This window comes from Halichoerus grypus, chromosome 9 (assembly GCF_964656455.1).
Source record: "Halichoerus grypus chromosome 9, mHalGry1.hap1.1, whole genome shotgun sequence".
NCBI classification, from domain to species: domain Eukaryota; kingdom Metazoa; phylum Chordata; class Mammalia; order Carnivora; family Phocidae; genus Halichoerus; species Halichoerus grypus.
The window spans coordinates 32,482,398-32,507,234 of NC_135720.1; the positions used below are offsets into that span (position 1 = coordinate 32,482,398).

Below are 24,837 nucleotides of genomic sequence, written 5' to 3' on the forward strand. Positions count from 1 at the left end.
CAACATGTACTTTATATTTATTTATTGAGCAACTGCTATTTGCCAAGCACTGTTTGGCAAAGGTATACAACAGGCTAAGGTATAAAACAGTTAAGAATCACAGCTTCTTTGGAACTCATATTCTAGGGGGATAGTTAAAAATAAAGATAAATTAGTAAAACATTTAGGATGTTAGATGGTGATAAGAACCAAGAAAAAAAAAGGAAAGCAGAGGAGGGAGGGAGGGAGGAAGAGAAAGGAAGGGAAGGAAGAAGGGCAGGAAGGAGGGAGGGTGGGTGGGAGGAAAGGATGGCAGAGAGGGAGGGGGAGAGAGAGAGAGAGAGAGTTGTGCAATATTAGGTAAAGTAGTGAAAGAAGTCCTCTCTGAGGAGGTAACCTCTGAATAAAGATCTGAGAAAGGAGAAAGAGCCAAGCTTGCATACACTGGATGGAAAAACATTCCGTTCAGAGAGCTCAGCAAATGCAAATTATCTACATGAGGTAGTTATGAATGTGTGTTCCGGGAAGAGCTGGAGTGGAATAAAAAAATGGGAGAGCATCAGAGGATGAAGACAGGGAAGAGCAAGTTGGACCAAATCCTGTGTCTTTGGAAAACATTGCAAGGACTGGTCCTTCTCTAAGTAACATGGGAAACTCTAGGGACGGAGGTGTGCTGAGCAGATGATTGAGCTGATCTGAGTTTTCTTTCTTTCTTTTTTTTAAAAATATATTTTATTTATTTATTTGACAGAGAGAGAGCTGCAGTGGGAGGGGCAGGGGGAGAGCAAGAGGGAGAGGGAGAGGGAGAAGCAGACTCCCTGCTTAGCATGGAGCCTAATGTGGGACTCAATCCCAGGACCCTGAGATCATGATCTGAACCGAAGTCAGATGCTTAACCAACTGAGCCATCCAGGTGCCCCTGACTTTTATTTCAAAAGATGGTAAAAGGGGCATCTGGGTAGCTCAGTCAGTTAAGAGGCTGTCTTCTGCTCAGGTCATGCTCTCAGGGCTTTGGGATCAGCCCTGCATTCGGCTCCCTGCTTAGCAGGGAGTCTGCTTCTCTGCTTCTCCCTCTGCTCCCCCACCCCCCACAGCCCTGCTCGTGCACACACTCTCTCTCTCTCAAATAAATAAAATCTTTTTTAAAAAGGTGGGTACTGGATACAACATTGAGAAAAGTGTGAAGGGGGCATCAGCAAGAGTGGAAACATTGAAAGCAGCTAGGAGGTTATTGTAATAACCCAAGTGATAGATGATGGTAGTTTAGACCAAGACAAGAGCAGTGGAGATGCTTGAAAGCAAATATATCTGGACATATTGTGAAGGTACAGTCAACAAGCCAATGCCTGTGAGTCTGGTAGCGGTAAGTAAAAAGTAAAAAGTTTAGATGATTTGGTCTGAAGTGTTCTGGCATGATATTGACATCTCAATTTGTCAACCTCCAACTGAAATAGCTACTATCAAAAATGCCCGTATTTACAGGTGAAAAAAACTGAAATTTAGAGAGGTTAGGTCATTTGCTTACAGTCACTCAGTTTGTAAAGGGTAGAACTAAGGCTTGAACCAGATCTATCTGATCAGAATCCCTAATTTTACTCATCACTAATTAGTGACACACTTTCTAGATAAACATAAGAACGATAGTTTAACTTGGCTACTTACCCTTAAAAAATTTATTTTTTAAGTATCAGGAGTCATGGCAAAGATATACCCAAGAGAAAGACAGCTATATACTGAGCTATGAAATCAATACCTTCTGTTTTCTATCATCATTCATACAACAAATATATAATAAAGTGTGCCCAGCTGATAGGCATGGCTCACAGGAACAGGAACACTCCTTGCAGAACAGAGACTTGGCGGGGAGCGGACTGTAAGTAGGAGAATGTTGCCTTTAAGCCCCATTTGTCCAGCTTGATTGATGGTCTTGAAGGAGTTCTCCCCAGTTCGGGAAGGCTCCACGGTATTCTGGGGATTTAAATCATGAGTTACCTGACATCATGCATCCCTGTTATTTGATATATATACATATTTTTTTAGAGATTTTATTTATTTATTTATTTATTTATTTATTTATTTATTTATTTATTTGACAGAGAGAGAGAGAGAGAGAGAGAGACAGCAAGAGAGGGAACACAAGCTAGGAGTGGGAGAGGGAGAAGCGAAGCAGGCTTCCTGCTAAGCAGGGAGCCCAATGCGGGGCTGGACCCCGGGATCATGACCCGAGCCGAAGGCAGACGCTTATCGACTGAGCCACCCAGGCACCCCTGTTCTTTGATATATTTTCAACTTCCTTTCAATGCATCCTCCACTTACAGCTCAGCCTAAGCTGATTGCGTTTGCCTTGAATTTGGTACATCCTGGCCTCAGGCCTTGCTCTGATTCTCAGCTATTATTTTCATCAACCTTTCCACAGTTCAGGGAATCAGTGAACAGTTGCTCAGGCAACACTACTCTTGATTTATTTTTATGCCTTGGGTTTTCCCCTTTCAGTTTTTGTTTCTAAATAGCCCCCTGCTCAGATCTGTCCTGGCCTTCTGCATCCATTTGCTAAGTCAGCGGTTTAAAACTCCACATGAATTTTCCTCCTACCACTAGACCAGAATCTACCACCTACCAGAATCTACCATTTGTCCCTTAGGCACATATATAAAAGCAAGTGAAGGCATTTTGGAGGAAAAAAACATGTGCTTTAGAGTCAGGCAGACCTGAGTAGTAGGATAAAAATGAGCCAGTATTATAAATCTGAGGTATTGTAAGGCTCAGAATAGGGCTCAGTAGAAAACGAGTTTTCTGCCTTTATCCATGACCTACTGTCAAACAAAATACACTCTTACAGCTTTCTCCCTACACTCCTGTCCCTGAAATAAACACATAGTCCTCTCGAGGATTTCCAGTGTTTAAGCCGTTGGTAACAATGGAAAAATATAAAGAATAAGGGAATTTTTAAAAAACCCTTAGGCACCATCCCCTTAGACCCTGAAGTGAAAAGCCAGTGTCCCATATTGACACCAATGGTAAAAGGAAGGAGGAAGTAAAATGGAAGGGAAGGGAAAGAAGGGGGAAAAATTTACTGAGCATATACTCAATGCTAGGTGCTGTGCTAGGTATTTCCAGGTATTACATTATTTAATCATCTTGTGTTGAAAGGGTATCTCTATGCCATACAGAGGAGAATATCATGGCTCTGAGTTGATAAACCTTGCCTGGGGGCGCCTGGGTGGCTCAGTCATTAAGTGTCTGCCTTTGGCTCAGGTCATGATCCCGGGGTCTTGGGATCGAGCCCCGCCTCGGGCTCCCTGCTCTGTGGGAAACCTGCTTATCTCTCTCCCACTCCCCCTGCTTGTGTTCCTTCTCTCACTGTGTCTCTCTCTGTCAAATAAATAAAAATCTTAAAACAAAACAAAACAAAACAAACCTTGCCTGAGTTCATGCAACTAGTAAGCGATGAGCTGGAATTTAAAGCTAATTCTGCTGACTTCTAAGTCTGTAATATTTTAATATTGTTAACGTGCAAATGTATATAAATGATATCTTATATTATTATTAAAGTCAAAATTTATATATATATATATCACAGGGTAAATTCTAAGTCATTGTTTTCCCAAAGAGTAAACTTATATTTCAATTGTAATATTTTTAAATGTCTAGGCCTAATTAATATGAGAAATTTGAATAAAGTGGTAATGGTAGCTTAGTTTTATTTTTCACAGACTTACTTTATAAGGAATTTATAATAAAAATACCTTCCTAAATGTAACTGTGGCATAACTTCTTCAGTTCTTTAATAGCTTCCAAATGTTTAGATAATTTTGTTTAGAAACTTTGTAAATTATCAAAGTTCTTTGCTGATTAAATAAGACTTATAATAAAGTAAGTCTTCTCTGCCCTGTTAGACCTCATGATGTTGAAAACCTTTTTGAAGTCATAACTTCAAAGTGGTTTACATGGTTATAGTCTCATAATAAATACAGGATTTTAGACTTTTCTGTAAGATTATAAAGTAAATGAAATAGAAATAATGACAAACTGATTTCCCATGTTCCTATCTCTTCCTTTACATGTTTACCAATTCTCCAGCAAACTTGATATACTGAAAAGTCTTATTGACATCAAAGGATACTTTCTCTAGTACAAAGGGTCAAGCAGAGTGCCTTGTCAACTCACAGACCACTGGTAACAAGAGTTAGACAATTTATTGGACTTGAGATAATGTCAAAGGGAATGACAATCTGTGTGGTGGGAAGTAAAAAGTCTAGATTTGCAGATTGGAGACATGAATAGTAAAGAGTTAGTGAAAGGTGACAAACTGGGAAAAGGGTGGAGAAATATTCATGAGATGCTCAGATACAATGGTTACACTCCAAATCCTAAGGAGTCTGAGAATCAGAGAAAGGAATTTGACTTAAAAATAAAAAACAAAAAACAAACCAAAAAGGGTTTATGACTGTAGGTGAGAGGAAAATTTTAAAAAAAAATTTTTTGGGGGGGGCACCTGGGTGGCACAGTCGGTTAAGCCTCCGACTCTTGGTTTCGGCTCAGGGCAAGATCTCAGAGTCCTGAGATCAAGCCCCTTGTCAGACTCCGCACTCAGCATGGAGTCTGCTTAAGACTTTCTCTCCCTCTCCTTCCGCCCCTCCCTTCTGCGCTCTTTCTCTTTAAAATAAAGAAGTCTTTTTAAAAAGTTTGATTTTTGTTGTTTTTGTTTTAAAGATAGACAATATCAGAAAGCTGCAGAAAATAACAAGAACAAAAAGGAAAACCTGAAATTTAAATGAGTAATAATACAGCAGAAAGTGTCACTTGTAGCCATTGTCGTTTTGCACATGCGGTGAACTTGCACTCCTCCCGCACTTTCGGATGGAACTCTATTGCCCAGATTGTCTTTACTCTTCACCACCCTTTCCATCTGAATTGGTGGGAGTACAAAAACATGCATTTCTTTTCCAGAAGGACTTATAAGATAGCACTAAGCCAGTAAGAATGGTTGAGAACTAAGACTTCAATCCTCTTCTAGTAAACTGGCTTTTAGAATGTAGCTTAAAGAATTTAAAGGAGGCATATATTATTAAATATATAAATATAATCATAGCAGAAAATTCCACCTGCTTAGAACGAACCCCATTGAATTCCAAACAATTGGTTAAACACTTATTTAGAAGTGTTTTTCAGTTCCCTGTTTTACATTGTTTCCTGGGTCTTGTTTCTCATCCTTTCCTCTGGCAATTCTCTTTACTAAAATTGTTCTGTGATCTAAAGAAGGGATCATGCTACCAAACTGGAAAAAAGTAACTTGTTCATTTAGCCTATTGTTTTTGGTCTTAATTTGTTTTTTATCCTTTCTTGTTTTTTTCATTTTGGCTTTGGCTTTGGTTTTTTGATGGATAACAAGGACAATAATATTAGGGCAAGCCCTCCTTTAACTAGATAAATTCTCCCACAAGCTATGCATTCCATATCCTATGATTTTTTTTAAAAAACAATTCTCATTTTAGAATCTATATGTGATGAATGATGTATTTCTTTAGATGTGCACACGTACACAAACATAATTATGCCACTATCCTAATTTCTTGATAACTCACAAGAATAATCATATCCAATTCATGTAGATATGTTGCTCAAAAATAAAGAATACAGACCTTGGGAATCAAGGCCATATAGATAGAAATACATTTCCACCACATATTTATTTTAAAGTCAGTAATTTGATCTTCCTGAATATAAGACAAAACTGCTGTTGAGAAATATTAAATGTATTCATTCAAATATGAAAACTAAAAGTATCTATAATTTTGAGGGACAAAAGCATATTTAATTTTGACAACCATGTTCCTTTTAAAAATTTTTTCCAGAATTAAAAATAAAAGCTGTTACTTAGCAGTAATTAACAGGTTGGAGTTAAGAAGACAAATCAATCCTATTAAACCAAATGTTAAAGGTACAATCCATGCTATTTTTAAACTGGTGTTAATACTTTTAAGACAATTTGAAATATATTCACAGTGTGAGGAGTTCTTTCTTTCTGCTGTGAAGGCCTAAGATAAATGCAGAGAGACACCACCACTTAGAGATCAAAAGATCTATATTTTTTTTCCTCAGCACTTTTTTTTAAGATTTTATTTATTTACTTGAGAAGAGAGTGAGTGAGAGAGAGAGCATGAGCTAGGGGGGAGAGGCAGAGGGAGAGGGAGAAGCAGACTCCCTCCTCAGCAGGGAGCCAGATGCCGCTCGATCCCAGGATCCCAGATCATGACCCGAGCCGAAGGCAGATGCTTAACCGACTAAGCCACCCAGGTGCCTGTCAGCATTTGTTTTTTAATTAAACTTTTTTTTTTTATTGAGGTATAACATTCATTCAGAAAAGTGCACAAATCATAAGTTTACTACTCAATGGATTTTAGGAAAGTTAACACACCTGTATGACCACTTCCCATATCAGGAAATAGATCATTGCCAGCACCCCAGAAACCCCCTCAGTCGCTACTTCACTGGCAAAATTAACCATCATCTTTGATTGCTATCACCATAGATTTATTGCCTGTTTTGAACTCCATATAGATAGAATTGCACGGTATATATTCTTTTGTCTGGCTTTTTTCATTCAGCGTTATATTGTTGAGGTACATCCATGTTTGTTTATTGCCATAATTACTTTGTTTTTATTATTGTACTGTCACTGGTTATATGGGTATTCTATAATCCTATTGTTTGTGGATATTCTGTTATTTGGACTGTTACAAAAAATGCTGCTCTGCACATTTGCATATATGTCCTGGTGCGTTTATGTACACATTTCTTTAAAATATATTCCCTGGAGTAGAATTATGGAGCCATAAGATGTGCATATGTTCAGTTTTCGTGTATACTGCCAAGTAATTTTCTAAAGTGGTTTTACCAATTTCTTCTCTCATCATCCTTAACATTCGGTGTATCATTCTTTTCAATTTTAGCCATTCTGATGGGTATATAGTGGCGTAATGCTGTAATTTTAATTTGCAATCCTCTGGTGACTAGTAAAGTCGAGCCCAATTTCATGTGTTTGTTGACCATTTGAGTATTGTGTTTTAGTGAAGTTTCCATGTCTTTTGCCAATTTTTCATTGAGTTTTTGGCTTTTTTTTTTTTTTTTTTTGTAAGTGATCTTTATGAATTCCAGGTAAGAATACTTTGTCAGATACATGAATTCCAAACATTCACTTCCACCTCAGGTTGCCTTTCACTTTCTCTATGGTACCTTCTGATGAACAAGCATTCCTAATGTTAATGAAGGGCAATTGATTAATTTGCTTTTTTTATGGTTAGTGTTGTATGTGTGTGTGTATACATGCATGTGTTAACTCTAAGATATTGTCATCATGAAGACATTCTTTTATATGATCTCATAGATAGCAGCTTTATTGTTTTACCACTTACACAGGTCAATAATCCAGCTACAACTGATTTTTATGTATGGAAGGAAGTATGGGTCAAGATTCATTTCTTTTCCTGTTTAAGTCCTCCAATGGACTCAATATTATTCATTGACAGGACATCTTTTCTCCATTTCCTTGCAGTGGCACCTTTCTCATCAATCAAGTGCCCAGGAAGGATGTGTGGGTTTGTTTTGGGGCAATCTATTTTGTTTCAGTGGTCTATTTGTTTATCTTTCTAGCAATATCACATATCCTGGAGCTTTACAGTGAGTCTTGATATCAAATACTGTAAAACACACCTAGATTTTGAATTAAAAATATTTTTAACTGAATAAAACCAAAAGTATAACATCAAAATGTCTGGAATGTTTTGAGAGAATTTTATAGTCATAAAAGTGTATGTTAGATAAGAAGTACTGAAAATCAATTATCCATGTATCTTTTTCAAAATTTTAGAAGAATAACAGCTAATGAACAGGTTGGAGTTAAGTAATAAAGATAAGAACAAATACTAATTAGGTAGAAAACACTTGTATAATGGAGAAAAATCAATAAAGTCAAAGGTTTTTCTTTTTTTTTTAAAGATTTATTATTTATTTGAGAGAGAGAGAGTGCGCACCTACTTGGGGGGTGGTGACAGAGGGAGAGGGAGAGAGAGAGGATCTCAAGCAGACTCCCTGCTGAGCACAGAGCCTGACCCAGGGCTCCATCTCATGACTCAGATCATGACCTGAGCCAAAATCAAAAGAATTGGAGGCTCAACCAACTGAGCCACCCAGGTGCCCCTTCTTTAAAATAGCTAATAAAATTGATAAGTCTCTGGGAAGATGGATCAAGAAAAAAGAGAAAAAGCACAAGGACCTAGGTCAGGAATGAAATAAGGGACATCACTACAGATCCTTTTGACATAAAAAAGATAATAAAAACATTATGGACAATTAATGTCTATAAATTTGAAAATTCAAAAATAAAGAATTCCTTGAAAAAATGCGACTTACTGAGACTTTAATAAAAATAAAAATATAAACCCATAATTAAAACTTTCCACAAAGAAAACTATAAGCCCAGATGGCTTTATTAGTGAATGATTTATACACTAAGGAAAAATAACTCCAACCTTACAGAAACTTCCAGAAAATAGAAAATGAGTGTAAATTTACTAGCTTGTTCTATAAGGCCAACATAATCTTGATATCAAAACCTGATAAGGATACTATTAAAAAGGAAATGTTATAGTCCATTTACTCTTATGAATGAAAATGCAAAAAACCTAAATACAATACTAGCAAATCTAATATAGCCGTGTGTACAAAGATAACACACCACAATCAAGTTGAATTTATAATAGGAGTGCAAATCTGGTTTAACATTCTGAAATCAATTAATATAATTCACCTCATAACCAGATAAAGGAAATAAATTATATATGATTATATTAATTAAATTCAATACCTATTCTTAATTTTAAAAAAGAAAAAGTAGGGGCACCTGGGTGGCTCAGTCTGTTAAAAGTCTAGCTCTTGATTTCAGCTCAGGTCATGATCTCAGGGTCATGAGATCGAACCCCTTGCCAGCTCTGGGCCGGGCTTAGAGCCAGCTTAGGGTTCTTTCTCTCCCTCTCTCTCTCTCTCTCCCTCTGCCCCTCCTCTTCCACTAATACGCTCTAGTGTGAACACACACTATCTCTCTAGAAAAATTAAAAAAATAAATAAAAAGTAAACTCTTAGAAATTTAGAATAGAAAGGAGTATTGTTACCTTGATGAAGGATATTTACCAAATAAGCCTATCATAACCATCAAACAATGATAAATACATGAAATCTCTTTGGAACGAGGAACGCGATATGGAGACACACTATCATCACTTCTACTCATACCCTGGTGATCCTACCTAGCATACTAAGGCAAGGAATAAAATAATAAAAGGATTGAGAAGAGAGAAATAAAACTATTATTGGCAAATAAAGCATAATAGTGTATATTTTAGTAATCTATTTCTACATAAAAAATTACCCCAAACTTAGCAGCTTAAAGCAACAAGTTTTATCATCTCACGGGTTTTGTAGGCCAGGAACTGAGGAGTGGCTTCACTGGTTGATTTTGGTGTAAGGTAGTGCATGACATCAGGTAGGTCATCCAAAGGCTCGCCTGCAAGTTTGAGAGCATCCACTTCCAAGATTGCTCCTGCACATGGCTGTTAGCAGAAGCCTTCAGTTTCTTGCTGGCTGTTGGCAGGAAGCCTCACTCAGTTCTTTCCACATGGGTCTTTCCATAGAGTTGCTTGGTGGTCTTCATGGTCTGGCAGCTTGCTTCCCAGAACAAATGATCTAAAAGAGGACAAGATTGAAACCACAACGCCTTTTCTAATTTTGCCTTAGATGTCACACTCTGGCATTTCTATGACATTTTATTTTATGAAAAGCAGGTAACCAAGTACTGTCCACACTCAATGGAGGGAAATTAGGCTCTTCCAAAGAGAGATGTCTCAGAGAATTTATGGGAAGATTTTAAAACAACCACAGTGTACATAGAAAATCCAAAAGAATTTACAGAAAAACAGAATTAAAAATTGAGGGGCGCCTGGGTGGCTCAGTCGTTAAGCGTCTGCCTTCGGCTCAGGTCATGGTCCCAGGGTCCTGGGATCGAGCCCCGCATCAGCCTCCCTGCTCAGCGGGAAGCCTGCTTCTCCCTCTCCCTCCCCTGCTGCTTGTGTTCTCTCTCTCGCTGTGTCTCTCTGTCAAATAAATAAAATTAAAAAAAAAAAAAAAAAAAAAGAATTAAAAATTGAGTTTATTAAGATCACTGGATATGAGCAAACATACTAAAACCATTTGCATTTCTATTCACAATAAAAAATAGTTAGAAAATGAAATACTTTAAGATGATGCCATTTATAATAGCATGAAAAAAAATCAAATACCTAGGAATAAATCTAACTAAAGTGATGTGAGGCTTCTACATAGAAAACTGTGAAACATTATTTATAGAAATTTTAGATCCCCACCTAACCGAATGTATAAAATTAAATAGTTAACTATATTCTTTTCCCTAAATACTCTCCAATTAAAGATCATCAGTTGCAAAATAAATTGTATCTTCTGCTGAAAGTTTAAGAAACTTTGACGTGAGAGGAACAGATCCCAATTTTCTCTCTTCGGCCTAAAATATTTAACTCACCACTATGCCAACCAGTCAGTATCACGAAGTGTTCCAAATCTCCCTAAGTTTTGCTTCTGCCGCCGCTGTTATGTCTGGACACAATCAGCTTTCCATTTCCTTGGCCTGTTGCCTAGCTTTGCACAAAATCTTTCCTTATCTTCTCTTCTTTCACTCTATTTCCGGCAGATTGGACATTTTAAAAATATAGCTGTAAAAATCAAAACACAGATAAATTCAAGGCCATAAAAATAAACAAGTTGAGAAAATACAACTTTCCAAATATAAAAAAATCAAAGTTGACTACACACACAGGTCTCTGCTCTTTTTCTGGCCCTGCCTAAGAAAATTTCACCTTGAAGTAGTTTTAAGTTGGCACAGTAACTATGCCTGGAATAACCTCATTCTTTCAAAGAATCTGTTTTCTGGTTTTCTCTACATATGTTCTAGGCTATTCAAGACTGGACCTAACTTCCCCTGCACCTAAAATATCATTGAATGATTCAAACACAGTACCTGTGGTATCCAGAGTACCTGCAGAAAAGATGGGAACCAGGACATTCCTTGAATAGGGATGTTGATATTGTCGACCACTCAAACTCACCCCCCCACCCCATACACACACCCCCACATTGCATCTCCAGCCATCCCAAGCACAGTCATTATGATGGTTAATTTTACATGTATCAACCTGACTGGGCTAAGGATAGACCAGATTATTCTTGAATGTGTCTGTGAGGATGCTTTAGGAAGAGACTAGCATTTGAATCTATAGATGAGGAAAGAAGATCTGCCTTCACCACTGTGGGCAGGCATCATCCAATCCACTGAGGGCCCAAATAGAACAAAAAGCTGATGTAAGGGTGAATTTTATTTCTCTCTTCTTGAGCTGGGACATTCATTTTCTTCTGCTTGCAGATATGAGAGCTCCTAGTTTGGGGGGCCTTTGGATTCTGGGACTTACACTAACAGCCCCCCATTCCCCTTCTCAGACGTCCAGCCTTCAGACCTGGACTGAATTATACCACCAGCTTTCCTGGTTATCCAATGTGCAGGTAGCAAATGGTGAGGCTTCTTGTCCTCCATAACCATATGAGCCAATTCCTATACTAAATCTCCTCTTATATATATTTCTTTTTTTTTCCTAAGATTTTATTTATTTATTTATTTATTAGAGAGCGAGCGAGAGAGAAACAGCATGAGAGGGGAGAGGGTCAGAGGGAGAAGCAGGCTCCCCGCTGAGCCGGGAGCCCGATGTGGGACTCGATCCCAGCACCCTGGGATCATGACCTGAGCCGAAGGCAGTCGCTTAACCAACTGAGCCACCCAGGTGCCCTATATATTTCTATATATTGTATTGGTTCTGTTTCTCTCCAGAACCCTGACTAATACGGTCATCAATTTTTTACCCAGTCAATCCATAGTCTGGCCAGTGACACGTGAAGTAATTTGCCATGAAAAATACTATCATATGGCAACATATATAAAAATTTTAAATGCAAATACTCTTTCATCCAATCGCTCCATTTCTAGAAATTAATTCTATATACTTGCACATGTACTTATAGACATATGTAGAAGAAAATTAATTTTATTATAAGCATTACTTATAGAAGCAAAAAATTTTAACTACATATATGTCCATTGGTAAAGGAACAAGTTAAATACATTATAACCTAACAATTCAGCTATTTTTTTAAAGGATTTTATTTATTTATTTTTGAGAGAGAGCGAGCATGAGAGCACAAACAGGAACGGGGGAGGGGCAGAGGGAAAAGCAGACTCCCTCCTGAGTGGGGAGTCCAATGCAGGACTTGATCCCAGGATTCTGGGATCATGACCTGAGCTGAAGGCAGACGCTTAACCAACTTGAGCCGCCCAGGTGCCCACCAATTCAGCTATTAAAAAAGAAGTACTGAGGCCCCTGTGTGGCTCAGGTGGTTAAACATCTGCCTTCAGCTCAGGTCATGATCCCAGGATTCTGGAATTGAGCCCCAAATTGGGCTCCCCACTCAGCAGGGAGTCTGCTTCTCTCTCTCCCTCTGCCCTTCCACCCCATGGGAGCCCTCTCTATCACGCAAGCATACTCTCTCTCTCAAATAAATAAAATCTTTAAAAAAAAGAATTACATATTACTATGTTTCTTTCACTCTTTCTTATTTGCATGCATGTTATAGATGACTTTTACCCTTGGGGAAGTTTTGAGTTCTATACTGTGGATTTTCTCATCCACCCCCCCCCCAACCCCGACTAACTTCTGGACAACATTATTAATTTTTTTGTGGCATGAGATTTAGACACTACTCTTATTTTGGGGAGTCTATCCTTGTCTGTTAGCCTTTTCCAAGACAGACCAAAAAATTTTTTTTATATTAAAGTTATAACTCAAACCAACTGGGAAAGCTATTCTCTGAGGTCAGAGTTTCTGGAGATCTGAACAGGTATTAGTGAGGCAGCAAGGGAAGCTGTCTGACCGGGTAGATAAGATTAATCAGGGCTGGTGGTTAATTCAGTTGATAGATACCACAATCAGACTATTCTCACATCTTAAACTTTTCTTCTCTGAAAACTCCCATGTATCCTGGAATTCTGGCCGCTGGGTTCCTCCTCTGGTTGGTGGAATGTTCAGTGTTATTAACTTGGCGAGACACCTATGACTGACAGCACTGAGCTCAAATGCAGTCAGACCGACTTATCTCAGTATCACCTCCATCCACTTTTTAAAGATTGTCCTTAGTCCCATTCTTTTAGTTGATCTCAATTTTTTTTTTAGAGAATAGACATTTTATTTTTTTGTTTTTAAAAGAAGATTTATCCATTTATCTTAGAGAGAGAGAGAGGGAGAGAGCACAAGCACAGGGAGGGGAAAAGGGAGGGGAGAGAGAGAATCCCAAGCAGACTCCCTGCTGAGCACAGAGCCCATCTCCGGGCTCTATCCTATAACCCCGAGATTACAACCTGAGCCAAAACCAGCAGTCAGATGCTCAACTGACTGAGCTACCCAGGCACCCTGGGAACAGACACTTTAGAATATTAGATACTGGGGGTGCCTGGGTACCTCATTTGGTTAAGCATTTGCCTTCGGCTCAGGTCATGATCCCAGGGTCCTGGGATGAAGCCCCGCATCAGGCTCCCTGCTCAGTGGGGAGTCTGCTTCTCCCTCTGCCTGCCGCTCCCCCTGCTCGTTCTCTTGCTCTCTCTTGCTCTCTCTCACTCTCTCTCAAATAAATAAATAAAATTTTAAAAAAATCTTAAAAAAAAAGAAAGTTACATACTAGATATAAGAGACACATTATTCTCTCACAAGAGATACATGAGACTCTCAGATGAAGAGTGCATTGCTTTTTAGATGTAAAAATTTCAATAAGCCACTATTTACTTAGGAGCCAATGAGTTTAACAGTTATAAGCCAAGCACTAATTTTTTTTTAAGATGTCTACAGTTAGTGTCTACAGTTAGGACTTGAACTATTCTGCCTGTTGTTGAGATTGACCTCAAGATTTTCTTTATTGTACTGTTCTTGTTGTGTTTTGATATCACAGAATGACTTGAAATATGTTTCCTCTTTTCTCATTTTTTGGATGGTTTGGTTTAGCATTGCTGTAGTTTCAGGATAGGCCAATAGCTATGGGAAAAAAAAAAAAAACCCTTTAAATCTTAATGGCTCAACACTACAAAGGCTTATTTCTTACTTATTTCTTGCTCATAGTCCAGTATGGGTTATAAGTGGGGGTGAGGGAAGACTTTGCTCCTCACAGTCATTCAGGGACCCAGGCTTCTTACATTTTAGAAGCTCTATCATCCCCTAGGACCTCGGAGTTCTCTGGGTCCTCTGCACCTGGCAAACAAAGGAAGAGAGAGAGAGTGAAGGATGATGTAGGAGATTTTTTAATAGGGACCATGTCTGGAGACAGTTTACATCAACTCCACCCATATTTCATTGGCCAGAACCCACTCACATGGCCACATTTAGCTCCAAAGGAGGCTTGAAGATGTGGATAGTTTTGTGCCTCAGAGGAAAAGAAAATATAGTTTGGTGACCACGTAGCCTTGCCTTTGCCATAATCTGTTCTTCTCGTCAGCAAGTATCTGTTTTACCACACAAAGAACATACATACACTGACCCTCCCCAAGGGAAACAACCCAAAGTCCCACCTTGTCAGGGAATCCAGTTCAATATATAGATCTCTGGGTGATGCACGATCTTCTTTTCAGAGGTTCTGGCCTCTTACAATTACTTCACATTTTCTACCAGGTTCAGCCATGTATTTAAAAAATAGTTTAAAAAATATTGTATCCATCATTTTAAGGTATATGCCCTGTGAATTTCCCACTCAACACTAGATCTGTCAAAATGTGGGAAGTAGTTTACCTCATCCATTTTCAATTAGGTTCATGCTTTCATTCCTTCAACAATTTACTGAAGAAGGCCTACATGAGCCACTGTTCTTGAACTAAAATCAAATGGTGCACAAAGCAGACACAGTCCCTGCCCTCATAAAGCATAAAGTCCAGTGGTTCTTGAGTATTTCCTCCCAGTGACTGTACTCTCCAGGAAGATATTCCTCTGGAGAGGATGGTGTCCCAGGAAGCAATAGGAATAGGAAGCCATACACATAACCTTAAAATCCCTATCTTTTTAAGTGTTTTCTAATAAGTAGAATACATTTGTGTGCCTCAGGGAACCACACAAAACCAAACTGAAGGACAGTATCTTGCTAAAACCAACCTTCTACCATACATCTGTTTTGAATAACCTAAGGACCTCTAGGATGGTCCATTTTCCAAGTGGAGGAATGTATTTGCTTAGAAACTGTAATATTCCATTTCCAATCCTTCTGTCTCCACTATCTCCAGGGACTCTTTTACAAACTATCCAATCAGGTCTGGGCTATGTAGATATCCCAGGCCAAGCCCATATCATCCAGAAGACTGCTCTTCTGACATTTTTCTCTTGATGCTTTTACTCAACAGTCTCTTCTGCTGTTGTAACTGTTGATGGGTTTTTACCACTACTTGTGGAGGCCACTTACAAACTATGCTCTACAAGCAGGATTCCTTACAGTGAGGCCAGAGTATTGGGCCACATCAGAAGTTTTCTATGGTATTGTATGGTAGCTCTGCCTGTCTAGCAAAGTCCAGTGATGCTGCTTCACTTTGCCTCCCTAATCCCCATATCTAAGTAAGTGGGTACTGGAATTATAGTATTTCTCTTTCACTTGACCAAGCAAGCCCTCCCTCCAGTCACTGTCTGGGAGAGTTCAGCAATTGCAGATCTGTTGACCATGGGGCTGTGGGATGAATTACATGCCAATCCATTTTCATTAAACTTTGGTGTCTGTCCCAGACATTTTCCATGGTAAGACATTTGCCTGTTCCCTGCAAAATGGGGATCCATGCTTATAAGGTTCTTTCCACTGACTCTTCCTTTCCTTATGCTCTAGGTTTATGTCTGTGAATAGGCCTGGAACTTTTACTCCTGGCCTCTCAGCCCCTTCCCACTGAAGATCAGGCACACATGGAAGGCTCTATAACTTTTCTTCACTTGTTACTGAGAATCAAAGTAAAATAAAAACTTTTACAAACTTGCTTTGTGTCACTGCCTGAATTGAATTGGTATAAAATGGGACTCAATGATGCATTGATATAAAAAAACCCCAATGTTTCATCTTTGTATTTCATGGATGTTCTAAATAAAATGACAGAGAGTCATCTGGCAGAGTAAATGTTGTCTGTGTTAGGTAGTGAGAACAATTTGAGGGCACAGATAGGAACCAGAATTCCTGATTCCTTTTACCAGCTTTATTATTTACCCGACTGAACTTCACCACAGCAGAGATGTTGTATTACTCATTTTTGTATGTCCAGAGCATGGCACGAGGCCTGGTACATAATGACACTCAGATTGTTAAGCTGAAATAATACATCTTTGTTTCACTCTTTCCAAATGTAGCTTTTGGGGGGATTCTTTATTGGGCCCTATTCTGTTTCTGCTTTCAGTTCTAGGGAGCAATTGACCATGAAATCCCATGGAGAGCAACTGTGGAGATTCTGTTCCAGCCTAAGGGAATCAGCATGTCCAGGCCTCTTTCTCTGTCATTGAGACAAATGAAGCAGGAGTGTGTATTTGGCACAACTCCAACTACAATTGAGGGAATACCTCAGTTTGGCAGGCTTGAGAAATTTATACTTGTTATTAGCAATAGCTGGGAATGGTCTTTCAAAAAGAGATCACCACCACTCAGTGTGACTTAGATAAAAAAAGGGGATTTGTGTTTGTTTTGAGGAAAAACCTGGGGAAAACTTTACTGCAGATGGAAAGGAGAAGGGTTGCTTGAGGGCAGATTCTAATACTAGACTAGAAAAACATGGCTTCTGTGCTGAAAGGTTTACCAAGATGGCTGCCAACAATTCTTCTCATCCCTGTACACACATTCCACTCCTTTCAAGTGGTGAAGCCTATGATACCTCTCTTTAAACTGGGGCTAGCTCTTTGACCAATAGAATGTAGCATTAATGATGCTGTGTGACTTCTGGGCCTAGGTCTTAAAGACCTTGTAAGCTTTTTTTTTTTTTAACCTCTTAGAAGCCAGGTGCCACATAAAGAAGTCTGGCTTATCCTGCTAAAAGGCCACATGGAGAGAGAGCTGTAAAAGGACAGCTTCTGTAGAGGAGAAATTAGGCTCCTCAGTTGACAGGCAGCACCAACTGCCAGACACGTGAGTGAAGCCATCTTGGACCCTTCATCCACAGTTGATCCTCCCAATTGTTGTTGAGCCCTGCTTCAATGCCCAAAGAATCACAGCAATCAAATGGTTGTCATTAATTTTGGGGGTCATGCAGCCACAGATAACTGGAACAGCTCCAAGGATTGGCCAGGTGATAGAGTGACTCCTATTGACATCTACGTGGTGTCTTTATTGCTTATGGCAGTGGAACTGGGAATGCATGCATTTCTGAGATTGCCTCTATCAGACAGGACATGAGTGCATTGTCAGGTCTCCCTGCCTGTGGACCATGTCAAGGAAGGGCAGGTTCTCAGTTCAGAGCCAGGCCAGTACTTCCACCTGGTTGGGCTTGGCACCCAGAGGCACAAAGATAAAAGAATGAATCACCAGGGTATTGGGATCAAGATTTCTTAGGAGCATGCCTGTGTGAATGAGTTGGTAAGGAAGGGCTTAAGGAGATCCTGGGTAAACTTCTAGTTATATTGCCAGACAGGCTTTGCTTGCAGATGGTGCCTAAGATTGAGGCTGTGATGCTAAATTGAATGTGGTGACTCTCAGGTCTGGTATCCAGATCCCTATGCTGTTCTATGTGTCAGTCCCTTGCCTGTTAACTCTAGTCTGTGTAATGGGAAGACCCAGCCTTCCTTTTATCAATCTGTTTTCCTGGAGATTAATATTCTGGCTTGAACTACAGCCCGATGGTCCTGCCCTATGCTGCTTCGCCTGCATCTCTGAGTATCACCTGTTCAGGACTTTGTCCTGCCTGTCTGTCCAAACTTTGTTTCTCTCCCTGTTAAGGCCTCCCTGTTTGCCTGGAATGCCACCTGTTGTTTGCTGACATCTGTATTGTACCATGTTCCATCTGTTTTCTTCCCTTCCTTATAGCTCCTGGAATTTGATTTTTCTACCTTCACTTCCTCCCAGGTCATCACAGAATCTGCTCCATTCCACTGACATGTTGTAAGGCTGTATCCAAAACACAAAGTCTAATTCTTCCACACAATAGCCTTTAGATATTTGATAACAACCTTCCCATGACCTTTGATCATCTCTTTAGCCTAAATCTTGCTGGCTCCCACGTTATCAAGGCTACCCATCAATGGATATAATTTAGCTTCTCAATATCCTTCTTAAAAGGTAGTTTACCGAAGTGATTCACGTGCTTCAGCAGAGGACATAGGAGGGGTATCATTTCCTATGATAAGGATATTTTATCAGTTATGCCTATATTTATGTTATTATTTTACATGAGCATTTTTAAAGGGTTCCATCAGGCCTAGACCAGGGTTTTATGGGCTCTAGAGCTTACATAACTTTAGAGACTCTCTTTAATAAAAAAAATTTACAGATATACAGTTAGTTTCAGGCCTGTGAAAATGAGGGATCCTGAAGCTTCAGTTTTGTTAGTTTCTTTGGAAATCTGCCTCAACATTCCTAATGGTATCCTCTCATAAAATTCCTGTTTTTTTTCATCAGAGCTGCTATCTTATCAGGTTTCCTCTCCCTCCATATTAGTGCCCATATTAGATTAAGTCTAATGTGGGTACTTAGCACATGCAGGATTAAATAGGTTCACATACATCAGGGACTTAGAACAACATCTAGTGCATAAAGCATGCAACTGATGTTAGCTATTATTATTTTTATTGCTTACTTGCAAGACCTTAGCAAATAGTTTGTCTTCCCATCTTCATTTTCTCTTTGATGTATTGGAGATAATACTTGCCCTGCCTTTTCCATAAAGTTAGTGTATCAAAAGATAAAAAATGTGAAGGGGCTTTGTCAGCTGAAAAGCACCTTGCACATGGAAGATATTGTAACCAAGGTTCCATTCGACGTTGTTCATTCTAGAAAAGGCTACGTTTAGCAAAGAAAAGACTTTGGCCTAGGTAGAGTCACTAAAGCCCTCATCAAAGGAGGGAGGAAGTAAAGAACAAGAGGTGCATGGGTGGCAAATGCCCGAGGCAATGACCTGCGCCTCCCTTTTGATATGCCAACGTTCAGAAAAGATGCAATAAGCAGAATCTGAGAAAAAGTCGTGTTATTATATAAAAGCAAAGCACCGGGAGGTATCGTGTGCGTGTGTGTGCGCGCGCCCGCGCGCGCGCCTCAACCTAGGTCGGCAGCCTCTTCAGCCTTGTCCTGCTCAGCAACCCAGGCTCCCAGGCCTCTGCCTGGAAAAATCCTGCTCAGACTTTGGGTTCAGCTTAAAAGTCCCTCCTCTGTGGGATTTCCCCAATCCCTCCAGCCCTTCCCACAGGAAGAAAAAATGGTTCCTTTTCAATACCCTCGCTGCGAAAGCACTTCTAACAGTCTCAACTGAGGAGGACGCACTTTTCTTATTTCCGTGTTTCTAGGGTCTAGCCTTGTGTCCGCTACCGAATAGGTGTTCAATAAAGGATTAGTCAGTGAATGCACTTTGAAGAAATAACTTTTAAAAAGTTGGTAAACAGGATTTAAGGGCGGGATGTAGCGGGTAAAAAAGCCTTGCACACGGGCATTAGCAGTCACTAACCAGAGCAGTTCTGGCCGCCAGACGCATCTTTCCAGCTCTGGATACCCGGCGACCGCGACGGCGAATCCCGCGGGAAGGGCCGCCCCAGGGGCGTGGCTTGAGAGCAGGGGGCGTGGTACGGCCCGCGGGGGTTTCCGCGCTGGGGGCGCGTCCGGCGGGGGCGCAGGAGGGGCTTCCGCCGCGAGGGGGCGGGGCTGGCGCGCCGAGTCCTCTGACGGCCCCAGCCAGGGAATTTCAATTTGAAACCTAGCGGAGGGAGGAGGCGGGCGCCGCGGCCCGGCTGCTGGGGCTGGAGCGGGACCAGTCCCCGCGGCGAGCGAGTCCTTGGAGGTGCAGTGTCTGGGTAAGGAGGCTTGCGGGGCTGCGGAATGGCGGGCCTGGGTCGGGGGAGCCCGGGCCGAGCGGCCAGTCCCTGCTGAGCTGCAGGAGCGGCTCGGATTTTTCCTCTGGCTGCAGCTGGGAAGCTGATCCCTGGCAGGAAGCGGTGGCGGGACGGTCCCACCGTGGGGGAGGGCGACCGGCTTTGGGATTTTCTGCCGCTCCCTCTCTCCTCTCCTCCCCCTCTCTACCGGACCCCATTCCCGCCCGGAGGTCCAGGTCCTGTTGCTCCAGGCCGGATTCCCGCTTCCCCGCTCCACTGCGGTCCCCCCTATCTCCCTTCCCGGGAGTCGGGGCCACGTCTGGTCTGAGCCGGGAGAGGTAGGGGCATGGTGAGGGCGGCGCCGGCCCCGCCGAGGTGCCCGTGGGCTCAGGGTCGCGCGTCCGGGGCCCCGCGGAGAGGCTGGAGGAGGAATCCGGCTCCATCCCGGGCGCGGGCCGCGACGCGCGAGCCGATCCCAGCGTGGAGCACAACTCGGGGGCTCCGGGGAGGCGGAGGCGGCGTTCTTCATGAGGATGGTTTGGGGAGAGGAAACGCGGACGGGGACGCCGCGCCTTCCCGGGCCGGCCGCGCGCGTGGGCTCTGCGGGGAGCTGGGCGAGCGGGGCGCGTCGGCTCCACGCGCCCCGCCGAGCCGTTCCGCCCGGCGTCCGCCCGCGCGCGCCCGGGTCGCCGTCCCGGAGGACGCCCGCGGCCCGGGCCGCTGCGGAGAGCGGTGCACTCTTGCGCTCTGCTCCCTACAACTGCGACACCCAGGCCATCTCTGCCCCGATGGCTCGTTTGCCTCCTCTGGGGCCGTGGGCAGAGGGTTGGGAACGGTTTTAGGTGAGCTGCAGGGGGAGAGAAGAGAAGAACGGAACCAAACGAGACGCTGCCCCCCCCCCCCCAGCCGCCGGGATGTCTGCGGGGGCGTCGTCGGTCCTTACACTTTCCAAAATCGCTCACCTCCTCCGAGGTCAGGGTTTTTTGGTGAGATTAGAAGAGCTCTCGCCTACAGTCTGTTATTTTTAGGGGAGGGTCTCTTGAGAAGCCCTCCCTACTAATTTAGGATGCCTTAAACTGAATTCTCCATCACTACAACCGCTGCCGCCGTGATTAAGAGGGAGGAGCAGTGGATTTTTTTTTTTTTTTGAATCACATCTTTTCCTCAGTTTCTTGAACTTCTTGCCTCCAAAATGTTGTCTTTGGGGTGTCGTGCCAGAGACTTGTTCTTCTTACTGTTATATAAGCTTTTTTTTTTTCTTTAATGATTCTTACAGTTTTGCCTTTATTCGTCCATATTCTTTGCTCCTCCCCCTCCTTTTTTCTTCTCACACCGGAATGCATTATTTCTATATTCTCTATCTATAATACTGTGTGAGAATTAGCAGTTTAGTTTAGCTTTCTATCACATTTCACCTTAGGTTTAACACTTGAGGAAAACTGAGTCAATTTCTTGGCCGCAGGAGCTGGGATGTAGGATTCTCAGGCTTTGAATAGTTTTTACTGGGAAACCAATAGTACTTACTCCTGTTCAGTTTCTGTTTGCAGCCTCATTGCTGTGAGAAATCACTGGATTGCTGTTGCAGTCACTGATGGGGCTGCATTGCAACGCAATCTTGGTTTAGGATAAGGGCCAAACGACTACCATACATCAGGCTGACACAGTTTTTAAAGAGCCAGGCAGTGTCACCTGTTAGAGCTCCCGTGATCAGTTCTGTAATTCAGTTTGAGAACCACCATCAAACCTCAGATATCTACTCTTTGGAGGTTATTGGAGAACTGTACAAGTGATAATGACTTGGAACAATGGCGTGGATTTAGGGCTCATTTAATCCTATCCTGTCTTCCTCACTTCTTGGGCAGAATTCCCACTGAAGTCAGTAGTGGTCTTGTGTGCAGAAGGACTGCTGAGAACAAGAGACTGCTCATTTAGAGTAAGGGGAGGGGACAGTTTCTTTCCTTTTAAAACACCCTGCTTTAAGAAAGACCTAGTCATAACAGTTTTTTAGTCTTTTACCTCCAGTCCTAGTAGTTAGAGCACTGTGTGCAAAGACCTTCCAGAGAAAATAGGTGGGTGACTTGAGCCCCCAACTTCAAATTCTTAGTGTCTGAATTGGATGGGGATTGCTTAAAACGATTAAAAGTGATAATTTAACAAAGTTAGAATTTTAGTGAAATTATTAGCAACTTCTGTAAAAAATTTAAGCTGTTATGGAATATTTTCAACTGGGATGTATTATTAAATTGGGTATGTATGCAACTGGGTATGTACGTTAAAATCAGAAATTTAATCCCAAATAGAAAGAAGCAAATTTGCAGATTTAGGGGATGAATCTGAAGGGAAAATAACTGCAAACAATAACTGCAAATGTAAAATAGGGAAATTCAGATAGCTCTTACTGTATTTGGAGAGGTAGCTTTTAGTACACATACAGGTGTTAGTGACTCTCCGGGCCCATCATTATTAGATTTGTGAGCACTCGACACTTTCCAGTTTAGCTTTGTGCTGATCTGAGTTGGTGAGCTTGTTAGGTCCTTTGCTTCTTAACGTAACGTTCCTGTGGCTTACCCTTTCCAAATTGCCAGTTATAAAGAATCGAGTTTAGAAGACCTATCCAGTCACCAGATTTTAAAAATAGATTTTTAAAAATCATAACCATGTCCATGTGTACTACCCAACCATTTGCTTTCAACTAAAAATACTTGCAAAGATGACAAAGCAGTCCTCAACCAAAATATTTATTGGTAAAATTACTCTGTAATTAGTAATATTGTATAGTTATGTTTAACGTCAGGTTTTGCTCTGAATCACCACTCTCATATTACTGTGGCTAGAGAACTGTAAGGGTTTTTATCTTTGCCATTTTATTTAGCAATGTGGGGTTTATATTTTATATAGTAGAATGCTAAGTATTTTTAAAGATTTGACTTTGTTTCTGTTTCCACAGAAAAGTATGGGCCTTTTGTCTTTGTTTTTTAAACCGAAGTAGTCTTTTTGAAAGCTGTGTGTCACCTTTTTGGAAAAGTATGCCTTGCTAATATTTTTGTAAGGCAATATAGTAGCTTATAGGGATCTATACTGCTGAGAGTCAAATTTTGCATTTCTAAAATCTCTGTTTTTACTTGGAGAAAACAAAGGAAATGTGCCTACCTCCCCCGCCCCACCTTTATTTAGAAACATCTCCAGTGGCCTTGTTTGCTTTCTCAGATTCAGAATTACTGTACCTAACCACTGGGTACCCTTACAGATTTAAAAGCTGTAAGTAAATGTTTATGCTGGCTTCAGTAGTCTAGCAAATACTAGCCAAACCCTAATTTACTGCCCTTTTATAGAATCTTGGAATCTCGGGTCTGGACCTTTAGGAGTCAGCAAATCCACTCTCAGCCCTTGTCCTCTTTCCCCAACAAACATTTCCAGACTCTTTGGAAGGCCTGAGTTAATAGAAGATTTGTATATAAATCCCCCACAGATTCCAGACAGAGCATCCTTTGGAAATGCCACGTTTTGGCACAAATCAGCAACTCAATATTGATAAGATATCTATCATTCATCTGGGCAGTGCCCCAGACTAAAATCTAAGATGGAGTCATGGCTGGTATCATTAGCTATAGGGGAATGGCCTCCCAAGTATAAATACTTTAGTTATATAGAAGTTACAGGTAAGCCAAAAAGGAAAGAGAGGAATCATCTCTAATAGCTAGAAATAACTGATAGTGATAACCAGTGCTTTTTAAAGCTTTTCTGTAAAGTGTGTATGGGTGTGCATTTTGTATGAGAGAGGGAATATATTCATGTATATATGTATATATATTTGTTATGTGAAGTATCTATAACATTGTACTTAATATATTTGACAAATCTATTCATTGAACCTTTGTAGAATATTTTGGAGGTGCTTTTAGTGAAGATTCTTTGAAAGTTGGAGTTGATGTAGAACCTGGTACTATTTCATGTAGAAATTTCATGTAGGCAATATTTCATATAGGGGATTTGCTTTTCTCACTTTGTGGTTGGATTGAGATCTGTGTGGGTTTCTTAGATGTGTGTTTTTCATGTCTAGAAGTATAACTTCTCTCAATACCCAGTGTTTGGGATAGTATTTATTTTAATGAGAATTTCAGTGGTTTTCTCAATTTTCTCATTTTTAAAAAAAGATTTTATTTATTTATTTGAGAGAGAGAGAGAATGAGAGCATGAGTGGGGTAGAAGGGCTGAGGGAGGGGGAGAAGCAGGCTCCCTGTTGAGCAGGGAGCTGGACGCAGGGTCGATCCCAGGACCTTGAGATTATGACCTGAGCCTAAGGCAGACCTTTAACTGACTAAGCTGCCCAGGCGCCCCTCAATTTTCTCATTTTTAAAGTGACGTCACTTACCCGTTAGTATAGGGACAATACTACATTTTATACTGCTTCTGGATTTTTTTCCTGAAGATTGAATTTGGGCTAATTTCATATTCTCAATTACTTATAATATGGAAATATGTTTTCATTTCACGGATATTGCTCTTCCTATTAATATTTTTTCACTTTAGCAAATTAGAGCCATAAAGGTCTAGATGTATGTAGATTGCCTCCTAAATAATCCTTATAGTAATATGGAATACATGTGAGGAATAAGAATTATCTGTTTATTCACTCCAAGAAATATCTTCAGTAAGGCTTTGTTTTAGGTAGCCAAGTTACCAT

At 40.9% G+C, this 24,837-nt stretch overlaps 1 protein-coding gene and 1 long non-coding RNA gene across 25 annotated transcripts in view; one reads left to right on the forward strand and one right to left on the reverse strand.

Moving 5' to 3' along the window:
• Positions 1-1,453: 1,453 nt before the first annotated feature.
• Positions 1,454-19,871, reverse strand: LOC144378956 (uncharacterized). 2 transcript variants are annotated; one of them, XR_013440901.1, is made up of 5 exons: positions 19,793-19,871; positions 14,333-14,387; positions 10,571-10,760; positions 9,449-9,720; positions 1,454-1,947 (listed from the first exon to the last, which is right to left on the reverse strand). It is a non-coding gene; the product is annotated as an uncharacterized LOC144378956 (long non-coding RNA). The 2 variants fall into 2 exon arrangements; XR_013440900.1 differs by lacking the exon at positions 1,454-1,947 and having other exon boundaries at positions 9,414-9,720.
• Positions 19,872-19,979: 108 nt separating this feature from the next.
• EPB41L2 (erythrocyte membrane protein band 4.1 like 2) overlaps positions 19,980-24,837 on the forward strand; it is a 209,416-nt gene continuing 204,558 nt past the window's right edge. For 16 of the 23 annotated variants that reach the window (XR_013441115.1, XM_078054720.1, XM_078054727.1 and 13 more), the window contains exon 1: positions 19,980-20,135. The gene's annotated coding sequence lies outside the window, so the exon portion shown is untranslated. Of the gene's footprint in view, positions 20,136-20,385; positions 20,492-24,837 lie in introns of those variants that run through there. The other 7 variants (XM_078054733.1, XM_078054740.1, XM_078054734.1 and 4 more) reach the window with 2 other exon arrangements.